The sequence below is a fragment of the Haliotis asinina genome, chromosome 5 (genome assembly GCF_037392515.1).
Source record: "Haliotis asinina isolate JCU_RB_2024 chromosome 5, JCU_Hal_asi_v2, whole genome shotgun sequence".
In the NCBI taxonomy this organism is placed as follows: Eukaryota; Metazoa; Mollusca; class Gastropoda; order Lepetellida; family Haliotidae; genus Haliotis; species Haliotis asinina.
Genome location: NC_090284.1, coordinates 21,168,938 through 21,187,362, shown reverse-complemented (window position 1 = coordinate 21,187,362; position 18,425 = coordinate 21,168,938). Strand labels below are relative to the sequence as shown.

The 18,425-nt window shown below is 42.0% G+C and overlaps 1 protein-coding gene across 7 annotated transcripts in view; it reads left to right on the top strand.

The window, feature by feature from the left end:
• The window catches only part of LOC137283455 (calcium-activated potassium channel slowpoke-like), a 139,685-nt gene that overhangs the window by 24,012 nt on the left and 97,248 nt on the right, over positions 1-18,425 (top strand). The window lies entirely within an intron of this gene.

The window sequence follows — 18,425 nt, the reverse complement described above, 5'->3', positions numbered from 1 at the left end:
ACATATCCAACACGAAAACGGTCTTCCCACAGCCAGTCTGCCCGCACACTATAGCGCAGTGTGGGTCAGTGGGTAGTTGTGGCAGTTTATTGTTGGGGGGTGTGGGGGGTACCCCCCCATCAGTAGATGGCTTGCACGAATCTCCCATTGTCTATATTAAGTTGCGCGTCCATAATTACGTACAGATATAATTTCAACTTACCAGCGGTTTGAGCCTTCTTAGTAATCTGGATGGTTATCCCTTCGCTGCCGTTATCTATACGGCGCCCGCTACCGTGCAGTTTATCATCATCCGTGGATCGCATGTCCAACCATAGGGCGTACTTGGTGGTCAGGTATTCACCGATCTGCACGGAGCCGAGGTCCAGGTCCTTTGTTATGTAGTCCCCCACTGGTAGCTTTTTTATCTCATCCCACTGCTGGTGTGGTCTCATACCATGACTGAACAGCTGGTTGGGCACGCCCTCGATGGTAACTTCCACCTTTTCAATCTCGGGGTTGAAAAACTTCTCGCTGTCCCTCCGGAATGGATCGTAATCCTCCACGGGGACGACCAGGATACCTTTCATCGATCGCGCCGGCACGTTCAGGTTGATATTCCACACAGTGTCGCTCTTATCTCGCACGACTGATCTATGCCTCAGTACGCGATCGTACAGGATAGCCATCTTCCCAGAGTACTGGCTTCGAACCTGCCTGGCCAGCTCCGGGCTAGTGACCATGTCGAACTCCAGAGAGATGTTGTCTATGGCATAACTAGCCTCATCACCGTTCGGCGTACGCACTACTTTGCTATAGTCGTTAAACGTGAGCTCGTATTCGAGCCTATCACCCAGCGCGGCCTGGTAAAACGGCGCGTGTCCCGTGAGCAACTCGAAGTCGAGCGGCACGCAGAATCGATTCCCGTATGCTAGAGCGATGGCCTTTTCACCGTCCGATAGCTTGTCTTGCTGGTCTGTCGTGAAGACGTATCCTATGCGCGCCCGGGTTGATTTGCTGATACCCTGGTACACATCATTGACTCGTTCTCCCTCGCTTTTCCAGAGATCCTTGTAGCAGTGAAACACGTCGCTGTCGTCGATACTCAGCACCTCGTTACCGCTGATCTTGACGGTCGTTTTCTTGATGATAGCTCGACCCACGTTCCGCACTAGCTCGCGTTTGTCGTTGTCGGAGGTCAACGTGATATTGAACGCCAGTCGAACAGTGCCTGGTACAATGAGGTCATTCTCACCAAGGTTTGGAAATCTAACCAGCAGAGTTTGATTCTGGTCTATCTTGCTGGGATTGTTGGTGATGGTCACCGACTGTCGCACGGCTCTGGCGCCTAATGGCTCTCTCAATCTTCTGAAAGGATCTAATTTTCTGCCGTACATTGTTATATAAAAGAAATATATTTTTAATACTAATGGATGAAGACATACCTATGGATGATATGTGGGACGATAGTGCCCAGGCATTCGATGATGACCAGGAGACCTCATTCTCGCAAAGTGACGAGCTCCTTAAGGGCGCCGTCGACGATTATTACAACGCAGTTGAAAATAAATCCAAACTCAAGCCGTTGGGAAGGAACTATTCCGATTTTACCCTCAGCAATGGCACGCTGCGTTTGAAGTCTCGCCCGGAGATCGATCTCATGAATAAACGCACTAGAGAACCGCTTGCTTTATCAACATTGGCCGGTAAACATGGAAGTCAGTTGGTCCAAGATGAACTAGGCTTCACAGATTACGGTGGCGCGCGACCTAAGCAGTATCCTCCGAAGTTAGTTCAAGGTCTGGAAGGCATCAGGGACGCCACATCAGATCAAAACATGACTTATGATATTAAAAAGGTGTTGGCCGACTACGAGAACGAGCCCTTCCCGGGGCTCGAATTTACCGTTCGGGAACTGAGGGGGTTGGACCTGTTGATGCAAACCATTCGTGGTCAGCTCTGGAAAAGCACAGCCAAAATGAGTGAAATAGACGACCACATCGCCTATGAAAAGAAAAAACTCGGTGAAACTGAGGACGAGTCTATGAAAGCCACCATTGAGGAACGAATACGTAATTTGGAAGATGAAAGGCAGACCTGGTTGGAGACAGCATCCGGCTACAAAGAAAAGCTTAGATCCCAGGTCAGCCGTATACGGGAAACCATCAATCAAGTCCTCCACCGAGACACCACGTTAGCAGACAGGATTAGGATATTGTTCCGGGAGCAAGGGATCACCATCGCCAGCATTCTGACTGCATTGGGTTTTATTATATCAACCCTGGTGGTGTCACTGGTGGGAGGAACCCCCACACCAGGAGGCGGCGGAACTCCAAGTGGCGGTGGGGGTGTTAAAGACTGGATCAAAAAACTCGGGGAAGGCCTAGCTAAACTGGCTGGTAAAGCCGCCGAAGCCCTTCCCGGCATCCTGGGTAGCATCGTCTCGTGGTTGTTGGGCGCTCTGTCTAAAACTGCCATGTGGCTCAGTCAAAACATGTGGGCAGCCATCGTCGCCGTGGCGGGTCTGGTGTACGTAGCGGCTAAGAAATCTTTAACCAAATAAGTCCCAAAGTTACCCCACCAACCACTAGGGCTGTTTTATTATCAATATGCTGCTGATAGGGGGGTACCCCCACATGCACATGAGGGTGTGTGGGGGACACATGAACTTTAGGCTCCGGGGGCGGCGCAACTATACCCGTTTCACGTGGTTGGGTGTGTGGGATATGTGGGGTGTTAATATCGGGGTTGATACCCAACTTTTGATCCTTCGTGGCTATAACTATTTCGTTGTTATAACCCACCACTTTTTTTATTCTCAGTTGCATATCACTCGGAGCCATATACAACCCCACGCCGAACACGTAATTGACTTTCGATCTGGCGTATTCTAACACGTTTTGGTAACGGTCGATGGCCCTCGGGAGATCAACTGGAGAATTGATAGCATCCTCAACGTTGGAAACGAATTGTGTCTGAGCGTCGTAAGCAGTTCCCTTACCGAGGATGTTGGAACGCGTCATCGACTGCGCACCCAACAGCGCCCACACGTACGTTCGGATCGAGTCGTTCAAGCGTATTGTACCAGCACGAGTGAATCCTTTCGATGTTTTTGAGATCATTTTAGTCCAGGCTGTGGCTGCATCAGGATTGGTTTGTTTTATACAGCTGACATGGATCTTTTCATTCGTTGTGGGGCCTGTAAATGTATGACGGTTTGGGTTGTATGAACCATCTTTAGAACCGGCCTGATATGTTCCGGACCTGTAGAAGTACACGAGAACTATACCGAGACCATGGTTCACACCAGGAAGGCGAAAGTCTTTATTCGTTGGAATCTCAAACTCCCCACAAATACGTTCATAAGCGCGTCTATCATAGGGGTTATTCGTCATACTCCACGCTTTATCTTGGGGAAGAGGAGCACTTATTTCCTTCAATATTCGTCTCGTTTGATAATAAATATGAAACAAAATGACTGCCTTACTCAGTTCGTCTATACCGTAGTCTGGTGTCACACCCGACCCTGTCGTCGCACACCACACAGCAAAGTTTAGTTGGTTCTGCCAAAACTGCATTGGGTTTTGATTCCAGTTTACCACCGCCTGCGCGTTATTAACGGACTCGACATACTTTTCAAAGATATTAATAAAGGTTGTTTTAAACCCCGTACCATCTGCATTCACCACGATTTTCAAGTGTGCTAAATCCATATTATAATATATAATTCATATATTATAATATGTACATAACACTTCCAGGAATAACGAGCGGTGAGGCCGTTCAGCTGACGCACGCGATCGATAACACGTCAGGTCAACTCGAAGTCGCACTCTGCGATATCACCTACCTACCGCAATGGACTAACATTAATATCAGCAACAATAAGCTGTTCGTCAGTGGAACTCGCAGCCAGATAACTGACGGCTACTACAGCGTGTGCTCTCTAAACGACGAGGTCTTCAAACCCCTGGGAGCCGAACTCAAGATGAACGACTCAAACGGTACAGTGGTGTTAATCAACAATGGAATAAACCCTTTGAGGCTCGGCCGACCATTAGCAAGGATGCTCGGTATATCTCCTGACGAGATAAAACCAACAACAACCGTCACAGGCACGAAGTTACCCGACCTAGTACCGTACCGAGAGCTGTACATTCATCTCGATCAGGTGAGCACAACGTATAACATTCAAGGAGGCCACCCTTCCACTATACTGAGAGCAGTGCCGGTGAAAACTGAGAAATTCAACGACGGTAGAACCGAGTCATTTTCACCACGGCAGTATAAGAGATTAACCCAGGGCAACATACCTGAGCTGACAATATCGGTGTTAGATATAAATCATAATCCTGTAAATATAGGATACCTCAGCTTAACGCTTCACGTAACATGACCAGCGCACAAGGGCCCGGAGTGAAAAAATGCGTCAATATCGGGATCTCCGACCTCGGAGACACACGCGGTTTCGACGCTCCCGGAGTAGATGGTAAATCGTATGCCTTGCAACTTAAAAACAACATTTACAAACGCGTTGAAATCCCCTCCGGTGGAACCCTAAGTGATATGATAGATACCACAAGAGCAATAGTCAACACTAAGTACACCCTTGTCAACACCGGTGATAATAATTGGGTAATATACCCATCGTTCGAAGGTAAACTGTTCGACTTAGACGATGTTGAGAGCACTACCGTCGTCAAAAACAAACCATATATGCTCGTCTTCACCGAAGATGACAAGTGGGTTTTGTTACCCGATAACAAATGGTTTCTCAATATTAAACTCGTCTCCCCTTACGTGTTCACGGATAACAAAGACAACCACCTAAACAAAGTCGTGAACAATGGAACCCTGCTCGTGGCTTACGTCCCAACTCAGAGACGTAGTATAGTCGTCAGCCCAGTCAACACTATAGCAGCCCACATGCTATCGAGTAAACCGGCCATGCAAAACGTGAAATTGCAGTTGGTGTCTGAATTCGAAGGCGTGGTCAAGATACTAGAGGATCTACCGGCAAACTCAACATTGTTCATCAAAGTCTACCTAGGGGAACCATCGGGGAATGACGTCGAGATCGTGAAGGGGATCAAACTCGGGTGGGCGAAACGACACCAGTTTCAAGTTTGCAACGTTTACGTGCGGGTGGGTGTCGACTCCAAGACCAGTCTGCAGGGGGTCAACGTGATCGTGGAAAATAAGATATCACTAATCAATATCTTCCTGCCTGACAACATACACTTCATGGGTATGAAGTTAACCCCTGAATTATTATCAGAAAACCAGTTGGAAATTATATCATAATAATATAATAATGACCAGTCATCATCCCAACACTACGCTTAACGACCTGGGAGATACGGAGGGATTCGATCAGCCTGGTGAGGAAGATGAATTATACATCCTGCACTTCAAAGACAACGTGTACAGACGGGTGTTGTTATCAGATTTAAAAGAGCCTGAATGGCTGCTCAACTTAACAATCGCCTCACCTTATATCACATTAAAAGACGAAACGTGGGGGTACATCTCTAAGATTAGGAATAACGGTATCTGGCCCGGGGATTTCATTACGGAGAATAACGTGAATAAAGTAGCTATAATAGATTTTAGGGAAGAAAAAATTTTGTTAAGTACTAGAACAATAGATCATAAATTAACATTTAACAGTAATCTTTATATCCAGAGTGTTCTTGATAGAACATCCTACTCCTTCACAATCATCATAGAAGTCTTCTTTATGTATTTTGACAATGAAAACTCCTCGAAAGGACAACAAATTTTACCCGGGGTGGTAGTACACTGGTTTGACGAACACGTAGGTCAATATTGCCGTATTGTTATACAACGGGATACCACGGGTCCTATAAACCGCTTAATAAGCCTCCCTGGGGTTTTTATTACAACAGAAAAGTCTATTGACCTCTCACCTCTTAGCATTAGTTATAATCTATCCCTTGTAGGCTTCAAATTCATTCGTGAAATATTAACTGAAACCCAATTAAAATATTTTTCAAAATATACATTATAGGATGGGTCTGTACCCAGTCGTAGAGGAAGTAGCGAAGACGCTGGAAACCGTAGATGGGTTCCGCTTGAGGCAGTTATGTGATGTGAAACGTCAACTAGAACAAGACCGTGACACGCGGAAAGCACTATGTAAAAAGTATAATAGAGCTTTCAATATCGTGGACGGGGCTGACACTACCCTTATTGCAACCAGCATGGGACTAGGGGCAGCAGGCGTTGGGTTGTTGGCTACCATCGTGGCTGCACCTATAGTGCTAGGTTTTGAAATAACAGCTGGGGTGACAGGGTTGGTAGGGTTGGCGCTTAAGTTAGTATCACGCAGACTGCATCGTAAGGCATTGAAACACGACGAGATCAGGGTTCTGGCCGAAGCAAAGCTCAACACAGTGAGTGAGCGTATTTCCACGGCACTCTCTGACAGTAAGATCTCAGAAGAGGAGTTTCGTTCAATCCTATCTGAACTCACAAAATATAACGGAATGAAACAAGATATTCGGTCCAAATCTCGTAAGTCTGCTATCAGCGAGGACGAGAAAAAAAAGTACATAGAACAGGGAATACAAAAAGCCCAGCAAGCCTTTATTATGAACACCAAAGAGATCGTAGGCGGTTCACGTTAAACTGTTTCATCGATATAAACGTGGCATAGGCACAAACTTTAAGTAGGAGGGGTGATGTATCTATACCAGCCGGGGGAACACGAGGGCGATAGCCGTAAGCGAGCCACCGATCCTATATGGTCAGTCAAAACTTACAACATAGATAAAGTGGATATGAAAGCCGACGAACCTAACTTATACTACTTGAGGGGTGGGCCGGGTAGGGGGTTTGTAAGAGAAGAATTATTGATCGTACCGTACGGCACAGTGTTACCTCCTACCAAGGCACAGTAATTTTGTAGTAGGGGTAATAGTAGCAAGAGCTAATGACCCAACCAAAGCCTTATTTAGTAAATAAGGCTTTGTAGAGGGGTTTTATGAAAGTGTTTTAAAACTATCATTCCCTATACTACTGATGTAGACAAGTGGTTTGCACTGCCTGTTTACATTTTCTGTGTAATTGCTGCCTCTACAGATGATAATGTGTTTGTTGATATGCTATGAATACTGCGCTCTGAAGGCTGAGCTGGTGATGTTTTGACATACATTGTTTTCACAAGAACAAGAGCACAGAAAACATTAGGAAACAGATATCAGATGCTGTTAGATGCTGGAGTTACATTATCATCAGATACTGAAGTCAGACACTCATCAAAGGAAGTTGTTCCTTGTTATCAGATGCTGAAGTCAGACACTGTTTTCAGATGTTGAAGTCACACTCATCAAAGGAAGTTGTTCCTTGTTATCAGATGCTGAAGTCAGACACTGTTGTCAGATGCTGAAGTCAGACACTATTGTTAGATGCTGAAGTCAGACACTATTGTCAGATGCTGACATATATATGGAATGCTGAAGAACCTTATTTTGTATCATCTCTGTGTATTTATTATGAAACTATTTTAGTACTTTTTTTTCATCAGATTTTGACCTAATGTTCTCCAATATATACTGCTCACATCAACTGTAATAGCATCAAGTGTTCTTTACTTATTTTGAGTAGTATATCTATCACCCAAATCCTCTTTCTTGGCAACATGTTTCAAAATGCATATTGTCTTAAAGTGGAGATTCTTGTCTTAAAGTAGTCTTAAGTTTGTAAATAATAACAAAGTATCGGATAATAATTAATATTAGAGTATACCAAATGACAGACAGGTAAATGCACTGTAAATCATCCTTGCATGCAGGTGAGAGACAGGTAAATGCATATTTGCATACAGGTGACAGACAGGTAAATACATTCTTGACTGCAATGCCAAATCATTACCAGCAATACATTACTGTGAGAAGTAAACAAAGTGTCAGAAAGTGTCACATACATCACACTATTACGATATGCTTAAATACTAGATTATGATATGGAAATCAATTCCTTTGAACAGCTGTTGAAAAACATGACCCAGTTGGCTGATCAACCGTTGAACAATATCTGATCTCTGTCAGCAATCAATACAGATCATGATGGACAAACATGTGGACACATTTGGTCACAAACACAGGTGTTACAACAGGTGTGTGAAACATTCTCAGGCTATTTTCTGGACAGATGACGTGGGTGGTAATGATGAGAGATACAGTAATCAGTTCATAGCCATAGGGTTCATTTAGTGTTGTGCACATGCTGGCTATGCAGCCACAAGTATTGATTATTTTGAAAATTTGCTTAATTAAACAGGTTTGCTGTCAGTTAGGAAGCTGATTATTTCAGCTGAGTTTAAGATATGTACAACCTTACTATGCTTGTGGTCAGCCTCAATGGAGAGATTGTTGGTTTAATGTTTTTAGCCACACTTAGCAATATCCCAGCTTTGTGGTGGCTGTCTGTAAATAATCAAGTTCTCTCTCTCCTACCTCAGATGTCAGGTTAGAATTGGTTTTCAGCAACCTACACTTGTCTAAAGGGCAATGAACAGGATTGAGAGTTCAGGCTTACTGACTTGGTTGACACATATTTTTGCATAGATTGATGCTCATGCTGTTGATCACAGGATTGTCTGATCCAGACTCAATTATTTACAAACTTCTGCCATATAGCTGTAGTATTGCCAAGCGCAGCATTAAACAACAGACCAACCCAGTCATTTCACAAAGGTGCCACAATTTTCAGTGTAAAATTGCTTTTTTCGAATATATGCCAGAATCTTAAATTGATAGGGACATGAATCCTGTATGCCATGGTTTTGTTTGCAGCTTTATCAACACCATACCCATGCTTTCAGGATCTCTTCCCACACTAAGCTGACTTGCCAGAATATAACTGGAATACCATCTAAAGCAGTGTTATACCAATCTTGACACATGAAGGTCTCGGGGTAGAATAGGCCATCAGCAGCCCATGCTTCTCCCCATAAAAGGCGACTAATTGCAATAAAAAGGTTCCCAGAGACTTTCTTCATCCTGAGACTGTGGTAATCTAGACTTGCGATGCATTCTAGACTTGCATAATGTGTATGTGTTTCAGGATCTTGATGACAGACAGGATATCACCTTGATAGCAAAATCCATAAAAGGCGACTATGCTTGTCGTAAGTGGACGACTAACGGGATTGGATGGTCAGGCAATCTGACTTGGTTGACGCATGTCATCAGTTCCACATATCAATGCTCATGCTGTTGATCACTGGATTGTCTGGTCCAGACTTGATTATTTATAGACCGCTGCCATATATGGAATATTGCAGAGTGTGAAACTAAACTCCAAACTCACTCTTCATTCACAATATCATGCATTACTGACTGAACCCTTTTGATCAGATTTGGCCCCTGGATCAAACACATTCCGTTATCAACAGGCTTACTGTCCCTCAAGAATATAGGGTTGGAGATTCCAACGGGATTAACCAGCAACCTAGATTTACACGTTATGACAGTGTGTCAAGTCTTGGTCCTTAGTTGTGTAACACAACAGGCTGCCTTCAGATGAGTGACATGAATCATTCAAGCTCGGTGATTCTCTATTTGGCATAATATCCATAGTCACAAATGTACATGTGAGGGTAACTGCTAGTTGTAATGTCTTGTTGAAGAGGTTACTGTGTAGACGTTCAAGTGTATGGAGATTCTTGAGCAGAATGGGTTCCTTAAGCCCTCACATTGTCCTTCAATGGATATGAGAAATTCTGGGCACATTATTGATCAACAGATTGTGTCAACATGGAGATTTTTTCAGCAGACTGGGTTCCTTAAGACTTCAGATTGTCCTTCAATGGATATTAGAAATTCTGGGCACATTTGGTCAACAGATTGTATCAACATGGAGATTGTTGGCCATAGTCTTCCAGTGGACATTCCAGGAAACAGCTGATCAACATTGCCCATAGATTACATGTCTTCCGTGGTAATTCTTGGGTACAGCTAATCCATAGCACCTATTGATTGTGTTCCCATGATGAATGTCTTTCCATGACCTCCAGAATCACGTTCCTGTGTTGCATTATGGGACCAAGCTGTCTTAGTGTCTTGGTAGATTGTCAACCTTTTCACTGCCAAATCCTGGAATATGGCTGACAGTTGCAAATACTGTCTCACTCACTCACTTACTGTCCCATTCTCCCACCACCCACTCTCTCACTCATTCACTCACCATCACATTCACTCATTCTCCCACCACCCACTCTCTCACTCATTCACTCACCATCACATTCACTCATTCACCCACCACCCACTCACTCACCATCACATTCACTCATTCTCCCACCACCCACTCTCTCACTCATTCACTCACCATCACATTCACTCATTCTCCCACCACCCACTCTCTCTCATTCACTCACCATCACATTCACTCATTCTCCCACCACCCACTCTCTCACTCATTCACTCACCATCACATTCACTCATTCTCCCACCACCCACTCTCACTCATTCACTCACCATCACATTCACTCATTCATTCATTTTCCTTTGACCCACCTTCCATTTCACTTGGCTAGATATTCTTGAAACGTTCATGCCCCTACGAACTTCTTAAGCTCATTCTTAACACATTTGCTACAATCATAGTTAAGATTTCTTAAGGCTAGGAATGTTTCGAGAACATGGGACCTGCGAACCTATTCAACCACTCAATCACTCACTCACCATCCTGGTCACTCACCCATTCACCCACCATCCAGTCCTGCAAATTCACCATCCACTCACCTGCCCACTCACCTACCCCAATCACCACTTTGAACCATGTACACCATTTATGACACGAAATCAATAAGCAGTAGCTTAGAACATATTCAAATTAACCACAATCCATACAAAACCACATGTATGTCCCAACTGCTGTACTGTTTATAGCTGTGTCAGTAATTACTGAAATATTTCGACACACATCACTGTTATTTATATGCGTACAACTGTTAACAGTAGTAGACAGGACATGTTTTCTGATATGTCATTATACTGAACAGCAGAAGAAATGCAACTCTGTCAGGTTTTTACAGCGGACAAAATAATTCAGGGACATTGCTACTTTTATTATTAATATGTTATCAGATTGTCAATGAATAAGTAGATTGTTATTCATAATTTCAAAATTTACACATACCCCTAACTATTTTGGTCCAGTATATACAGAAGTCTTAAACGTGAATTTCATGTTTTTGAAACTTCTTTTGTTGTTTGCAACATTTCTTTTGTTGTTCAGTATATTAACATTTTCATTACATCCTTGGAATTAGATCCAAAGGTTCAGCTTGTACATTGATTTCGGTTGTGTTTAATGTTATTTACATTCAATCTGCGTACAGATATGGACTATGCGATGGTGTTGTTTTGAAAGTCATGTTTCTGTTTGTTTCTCATGTTGCCATCTTAGCAAAGTACCATACAGTGCTTAGTTGTCCCTTGTGTATGAAAAGCAGTCACCCAAGAAGACATAAGTCAAAAGTAGCTGTCAGGTAGTCAGTATTGATCTTACACAGCCACTATTGATTATTAGCTGTCACTGAATTATTTATGTTTTTTTTTTGTGTGTTTTTTTTTTTAATTCATCCAAAGCTGTTTTGATTACTGAACTGTATGGTAGGGTTTTATTCTCTAGTGTCTCTTTGTGAAGTGTCTGGTTTTTTTGGTTTTTTTGCTAGGGTTCTTTTTGCAGGGTATTAAGTTTGGTTTATAGCTCAGGTTATCAGGTTAATCATATTAAAAATCAGGTCATGATGCTTGGATGTGAACTGATTGGTGCCTTTGCTGAAAGGTCAATCAGATTGTTGTATTTCAAATGTTGTAAAGTCATGTTTCTGTAGAATGTTAATATGACTTTTAGAATGAGTGAGTTTACTTTTGGTAAACAATATATAATCTCCCACATCTGAGTTAAAAACCTGCTTTATTCTGGAAGTGACACTACATCAAGTTCAAGTTAATGAACAGTATTTGATAGGGCTACAGGGACACATTACAAATATTTGAGCGAGGCTGTTTTCACCTGGGAATTTCGTAATTTGTTTGAGAAGCATTGATCTTTCCTGTAGGCAAGTAAATACAGAGTATGTACACTCATTTAGTATTCTTCAACTGCTGCAATGGAGGATGGGTCTGATCCATTCCTAGATTGTGTCTACCATGTTTCCAGATCTCCCACAAGCACTGACTCTCATGTGATAACAGGTGCAGGTGGTTGCCAAATGTCAAAGATCCCAGTACAGGTTTCAGGATATATTTATCATCTGAAGAATGATTTCTGGAAAGCAAGCACAAGATTAAGAGGTTGTTTAATACTACAAAAGCTAGCACCAAAGAAAGAATTCCACTTCAGTCTGAGAGCAAGGCACCTTAGTTATTATGCTTCTTAACTGCAAGATTCAGTTTCCATCATAAAGATTTCCTTTCATTACAAGAGCTGGGATCATACTTAACATACAAATGCTAGCGCCATAGGAAGAATTCCACTTCACTCTGAGAGCTAGTCTGTGTCCAGTCCCTAAACCACATTATTGTCTCTGCTACCTAGCCCTCACTACAGTGCTAATGCCCTAAATGAAGCAAGTCTAGATTTTGTCTGGTTCAGGAATCTCTGGTTTCCCTTGAGCTCCTTTTCAACTTAAATTGGTTTATTTGTTACAATCAGATTTGTATATTCAGAGACTGTCTGAGAGCATGGCATCTCAGTTATTATGCATCTTAAGCGCAAGAGTCCATTTCCATTTTAAGGATTTCTTTTTATTACAAGAGCTGGGCACCATAGTTAACATTCTGTTTCACTGCTTGAGTTTACATGGTAAGGATTTCTCTTTATTATGATAGTAAGGATTTGGCTTCACAATGAGAGTTTGGCCCCATAGTAGGGATTTAGCTTCTCTGGGAGTCTGATAAGATACCATAGTAAAGATTCTCTTTCTCTACAAGAAACAGTAATGATAAGGGTTTAGCTTCACATCAAGAATCAGTAATGATAAGGATTATGCTTCACTTTCAAGAATCCGTAATGATAAGGATTACACTTCACTACAAGAATCCATAATGATAAGGATTACACTTCACTACAAGAATCCATAATGATAAGGATTACGCTTCACTACAAGAATCAATAATGATAAGGAATATACTTCACTACAAGAATCAATAATGATAAGGAATATACTTCACTACAAGAATCAGTAATGATAAGGATTATGCTTCACTACAAGAATCAGTAATGATAAGGGTTATGCTTCACTATAAGAATCAGTAATGATAAAGGTTACGCTTCACTACAAGAATCAGTAACAAGTATTTCAAGTGTTGTATCTGCTAAGTTCGGCTTGCAAAAAACTCACAGAGAAGCCTGTGTACGTTTTTGAAGACAACTTTTGCTCGGAAGTAGCATCCAATATGGCGGCCATCAAATCCACATAGTCACATTTGACGATGTCGTTGCGTAGGGAGGTGCCTAGAGACAAAGTATGCCAAGATTGAAAGCGGTAGCTGTTGTAGTTATAGTGCAGCAGATTTTGGGAACCAAGTAGTCAGAATTTTGCTGAAAAACAGCAGCAAAAACTTCAGTCCAAAATGGCAGCCAAACGGTGCATTTTAGCGACTTGGCCTCTATAGATGAAATTGCGCATCTGCTCAAAAAGTTTGGTAGTCATTGCATTAGTAGTTTTGGAGATATTTGCATTTCAAATTGAAAATTTTGAGTTAAATTTGATTTATCTGCCCTTTGCTATTGGACCTACAGCCTAGAGATTTTAATGGGGAATATCTACACCTCGGTGCGCATCCGCCTGATTCTTTCCACTGGTGCTCTTTGTAGCGCTGGAACAAAATACGGCGGAAAAATAAATGATAAGCAAGAAGCCCTAATGATAAGGATTATGCTTTACCTCAGTCAACTCAGGAAGTCTGGTACAGATTAACTCCACCCCACTCTCGGCAAGATATCCCCTCCATTTATCAGGTGTCAGGAAGTATGGTATGGAAGTTCCTCACACTAAAGTCACTGAGCTCCCCATTCCAAAAGTAGACTCTGGAATCACTGTGACTGATCTGTATTTACACAAGAGGACTAAGACATGAGCAATATGTATTAATCATGCAGTTTATTTTCAACCAATTCTGACTCATGTGTGCAGTTTCAGGTTAAGTTATACATATTACACCTATGTGCCTGCAACACCACTTCAACCAAGAATACCCATATTTAAATGTCATGACCAGCTGTTCTTACAGTTGTATTACTGGGTAGTGTGGTGGCCTAGTGGTTAAAGCATTCACTCATCATGCTGAAGGCCCAGGTTTGATTCCCCACATAGATACAATGTCTGAAGTCCATTTCTAGCATCCCCTGACGTGATATTGAAATTCTCAGAAGATACGTGCCTTCTCAGTCTTCTGTTGACAGGGTTATACCTTGGTAAGATTTGTTTTAGTTTTGGTGAGACTGTTGAGATATCCCATGAAGATTAAGGTTAGAACTGGTCAACACCAACCCATGCTTGTCATAAGAGATTAAAACAAGACTGTGGCAAGCTCACTTCCTTTATGCAGAATCCCATTTGAATAGGTCAGTGTTCATGATGTCAATCACTGGATCATGTCATGTCAGCAGAGACGAATCCAGAAGAGCATTGCAGGGCTGGACGCATGCATGCACGCCACGCACGCCACGCACGCCACGCACGCACGCACGCACGCCACGCACGCCACGCACGCCACGCACGCACGCTCACTCACTCACAGCCACACACACAGCCACACACACAGCCACACAGAGAGAGAGAGAGCTCTTTTACTAAATGACCGTTGAAAACGGAAGTGTGTGCACCCTCTTTCTCAAAAAACTCTTTCTGCCTCTGGTCAGTTACAGGTTTGTCTGGTCACTCAATTATACTGAACCTGAAGAAAATAATGTCAATGAATAGATAGATCATTATTCATAATTTCAAAATTTACATTTATCCCTAACTATTTTTGTCCAGTATATTTACATATATCTATCACAAAACTGAAAAATTTGTTGAGTACTGTGTTCAAAAACAAACAAATTATAGGTTCCATGAAATGACTGCAGGCCACTGAAATGGTTCTAATGTAAGCAAAAATGTTCAGTTGGATGCCTAAAAGGTGTAAGCTGACATGGAGCCATTATAAATGAATGCCTATCATCTTTCAAGCAAACATGGATAGCTTCTACAATTTACACCATGACAACAATTCAGTTTCATGGCTGCTCAATCAGATAACATCTCACTGGCTATTTTGAAACTCTTGAATGCTTGTAACCTTTAAAGTGTTTTTCTAAAGAAATGTCAGAAGTTGGGCTGGTGCTGATGTGAACACAATTACCATGACGTCATCTGTTGTCTGTTTGCCCACATGGAATGTATTGATGATGGCGGGAATATGTTCTGCACAAGTTGTTGTCACCTGCCCTTTTACATTCTGCCGATCATGATATATCTCGCCTTCTGAGCTGTGAAAACATTTCAGCAGCTATTTTAGACACTACCATTAACACTGTCAGAGTTTCATAACAGAGGAGTAATTTGATTTCAAATCAAAATAATCATTTATAGCAAATTGGTTGAGATTTTCTATTCTAGCCCAGACAACTGTGAACATGTACAAGACAAGAGCTCAGATTCTGTTATCACAATCTGTTTTACTAAGATGTGATTTTGTTTTGAATAGCAACAGAGTTGTCATGAACTTTCAACTGGTTAACTTTTTGTGGAGTAATATACCAGATGCTATAGCCTTTGGGGTGAGTGAGGCTTAGTTTTAATGACTGCACTCAGCAAAATTCCAGTTATATGGCAGCAGTCTGTATTTAATCAAAGCTGGACCAGACAATCCAGTGATCAACATCTTGAGCATTGGTCTAGCTAATGGGATACTATGACATGTCAAGCAAGTCAACAAGCCTTACTGTCAACTGACAAGCATAAGACCATTGGAAAAGGTATAAAACAGTTTGTCATCGGAAGTACTAAACAACGTAATGGCTGGTGAAGCACATGACCTATTCAGCAATATTCCAGCCATATGGTGGCAGTCTGTAAATAATCGAGTCAGTGACCAACACCATTAGCTTCAGTCTCCACATTGGGGAACCGATGACATGTGTCAACCAAGACAGCGAGCCTGACCACCCAATCCCAATAGTCGCCTCTTACGACAAGCACAGTCACCTTTTATGGCAAGCATGGGTTGCTGAAGGCCTATTCTACCCCGTGACCTTCACTGTTTAAAGGCTGTAAGATCGTGTAATGATCTTTAGAATTGAGATTGGGTCTGTCTTTTGCCAACAACCAAAGTGTGTTTATTGCATGGCATGCTTGAGTTTATAGCAGAAATTTTGGGGTTTTAAATAAAAATTTTGGCACTCAGAGTTTATTTCTGATAGTGTCACATGTCACGATAAGATATGATATCAGAAGCATCAACGTTAGACTTATGCCAGACATTCAGGCCATGGCACTAGATGCCTCTTATTTGTCTGGAGGTCTTCATGACCTGAAAACTATGTACTGTTATTTATTGTTGAGAATGGAATGAGCTCTTTCAGACTGTTGGTTAATAAATGGTGTTCTTCAGGCAGGTTAAACTATTCTGGAAACACGGTTGCAGTTACAATACCTGAATGAATCCTTTAAACAGGTCAAAATATTAACATTTTTTGCCAGCTGAGCGTATGTACATGTACATGTCCCTTCCACCAACACGCCTGTGTCATCCCAATGAGTTTTCCTTGTCTGGACAAGTCCCTCAAACTTAGGCATTCTTGGAATCCAAATAGTTTCTCCTCAGATTTGTCACCAGGTACTCCACAGTCTCCTTGACTACAGTCTGTCATTCATCTCCTCTCATTTGTCTCCTCAGACCCCACACTCTCAATTTGGCCTCTTCATCTCCTCACACTTCAGTTTCCTTAGACTCCTCATGTTTCTTCCACATTAGATTGTTTTCCTCAGTCTCCCCATCTCTTTCAGTTTGTCTCCTCAATCTCCTCAAATTCCAGTCTCTTATTTAGACTCACACAGCCTCCTCCACCTCAAACTCCATTCAGTGGATGTTAGCAGTTTCTGCCAGTTGCTGCCAGTTTCTACCAGTTTCTACCTGAGTGATCTTACCGTGAAATTCAGCTGTAAAGAAGCCACAGTGTTGTTTAGGAACCCAAATTGGTGAAAGTCCTTCCCAGTGATCTATAATGTAGTGAGGAAAACAGTACCATGGAACAGTTCACATACAGCATTGCCTTCAAGGCCACTGGTTTGCTACATTCAGACAGCTAAACCTTTTCTGAAATTGGTATGTTAAGTCTCATCGATTGAATCTAAGTTTCCAGCTGACAAATGGAGGTTAATAGGCATTATATGGAGTTTAGTGGATTTATAAACTCTCACTCATGTTCAGGCTTTACATGTAAAGTATTAACCATTTCTGAAAGGTTGACTTACTATTAACATACTGAAGTATATCTGACTTTTCCACAGAATGCATATATCATTTTTCAGTCATTCCCAAAACCTGATTGGATGACTGTTTACAGGACTACATTAGCAACTTTGATTTGGTCTTATTTATATACCAAGCTCCAGTTCAGTAGAAGTTTTGAGTTTAAACATAACGTCATTCTTTCTTTCAGTAGCTATACATATGGTGCTGAAACTGCAGATGGTAATAAATTCAGCATAAAACTAATTCAAATTAGTTTTTAATGTTCGTATTTTGTGTTCTGTAACTATTGGCACCACGAGCCTTTAACCATGTCTGGATTCATAATCAGAAATTTCTCTTCTAGGGTATTAACGGTACCACAGGCAACCAAAGTACAGTAAATATGAAAAACAAGTAGTTAATCATGAAGATCTTAGTTTTTTTATGAAGTCAGTGTTGAGCGGAAGTGATTACGTGAGGATTACATTGTTTACATAGAGTGCAGTGTGAGGCAGCACACAGTCCACCAGAGCCTCAGTCTGGGTATTCCTGCATGGAATGGCCACCATACAACCCGCAAGTAATACCGATCTAATCATGGAGCCTATCACTCCACAAATATGACAAGGGCACTTTCTAAACGTGTTATGATCTTATTCAGCTTCAAGTTCCTAACAATTCCTACACAATCATTAGCTTATTCCAACTTGAGATGAGGTTCCTGCCATTAGAGCTTAGTAATTTAGGGGTGGTAAGGTAGCGTTGTGGATAGCACATTTGCTTGTCACACTAAAGGCCTGGGTTCGATTCTCCCCCCTCCATGGGTACAATTTGTAGAAGGACTTTTGTGTCCCCTTACGATTATCTTGCTGGAATATTGCTAAATGCAGTGTAAAACCATACTTGGTCAGTCTTGGGAACTGTAGAGGTAGGCTAGTGATTAAAGTGTTTGCTTGTCATGACAAA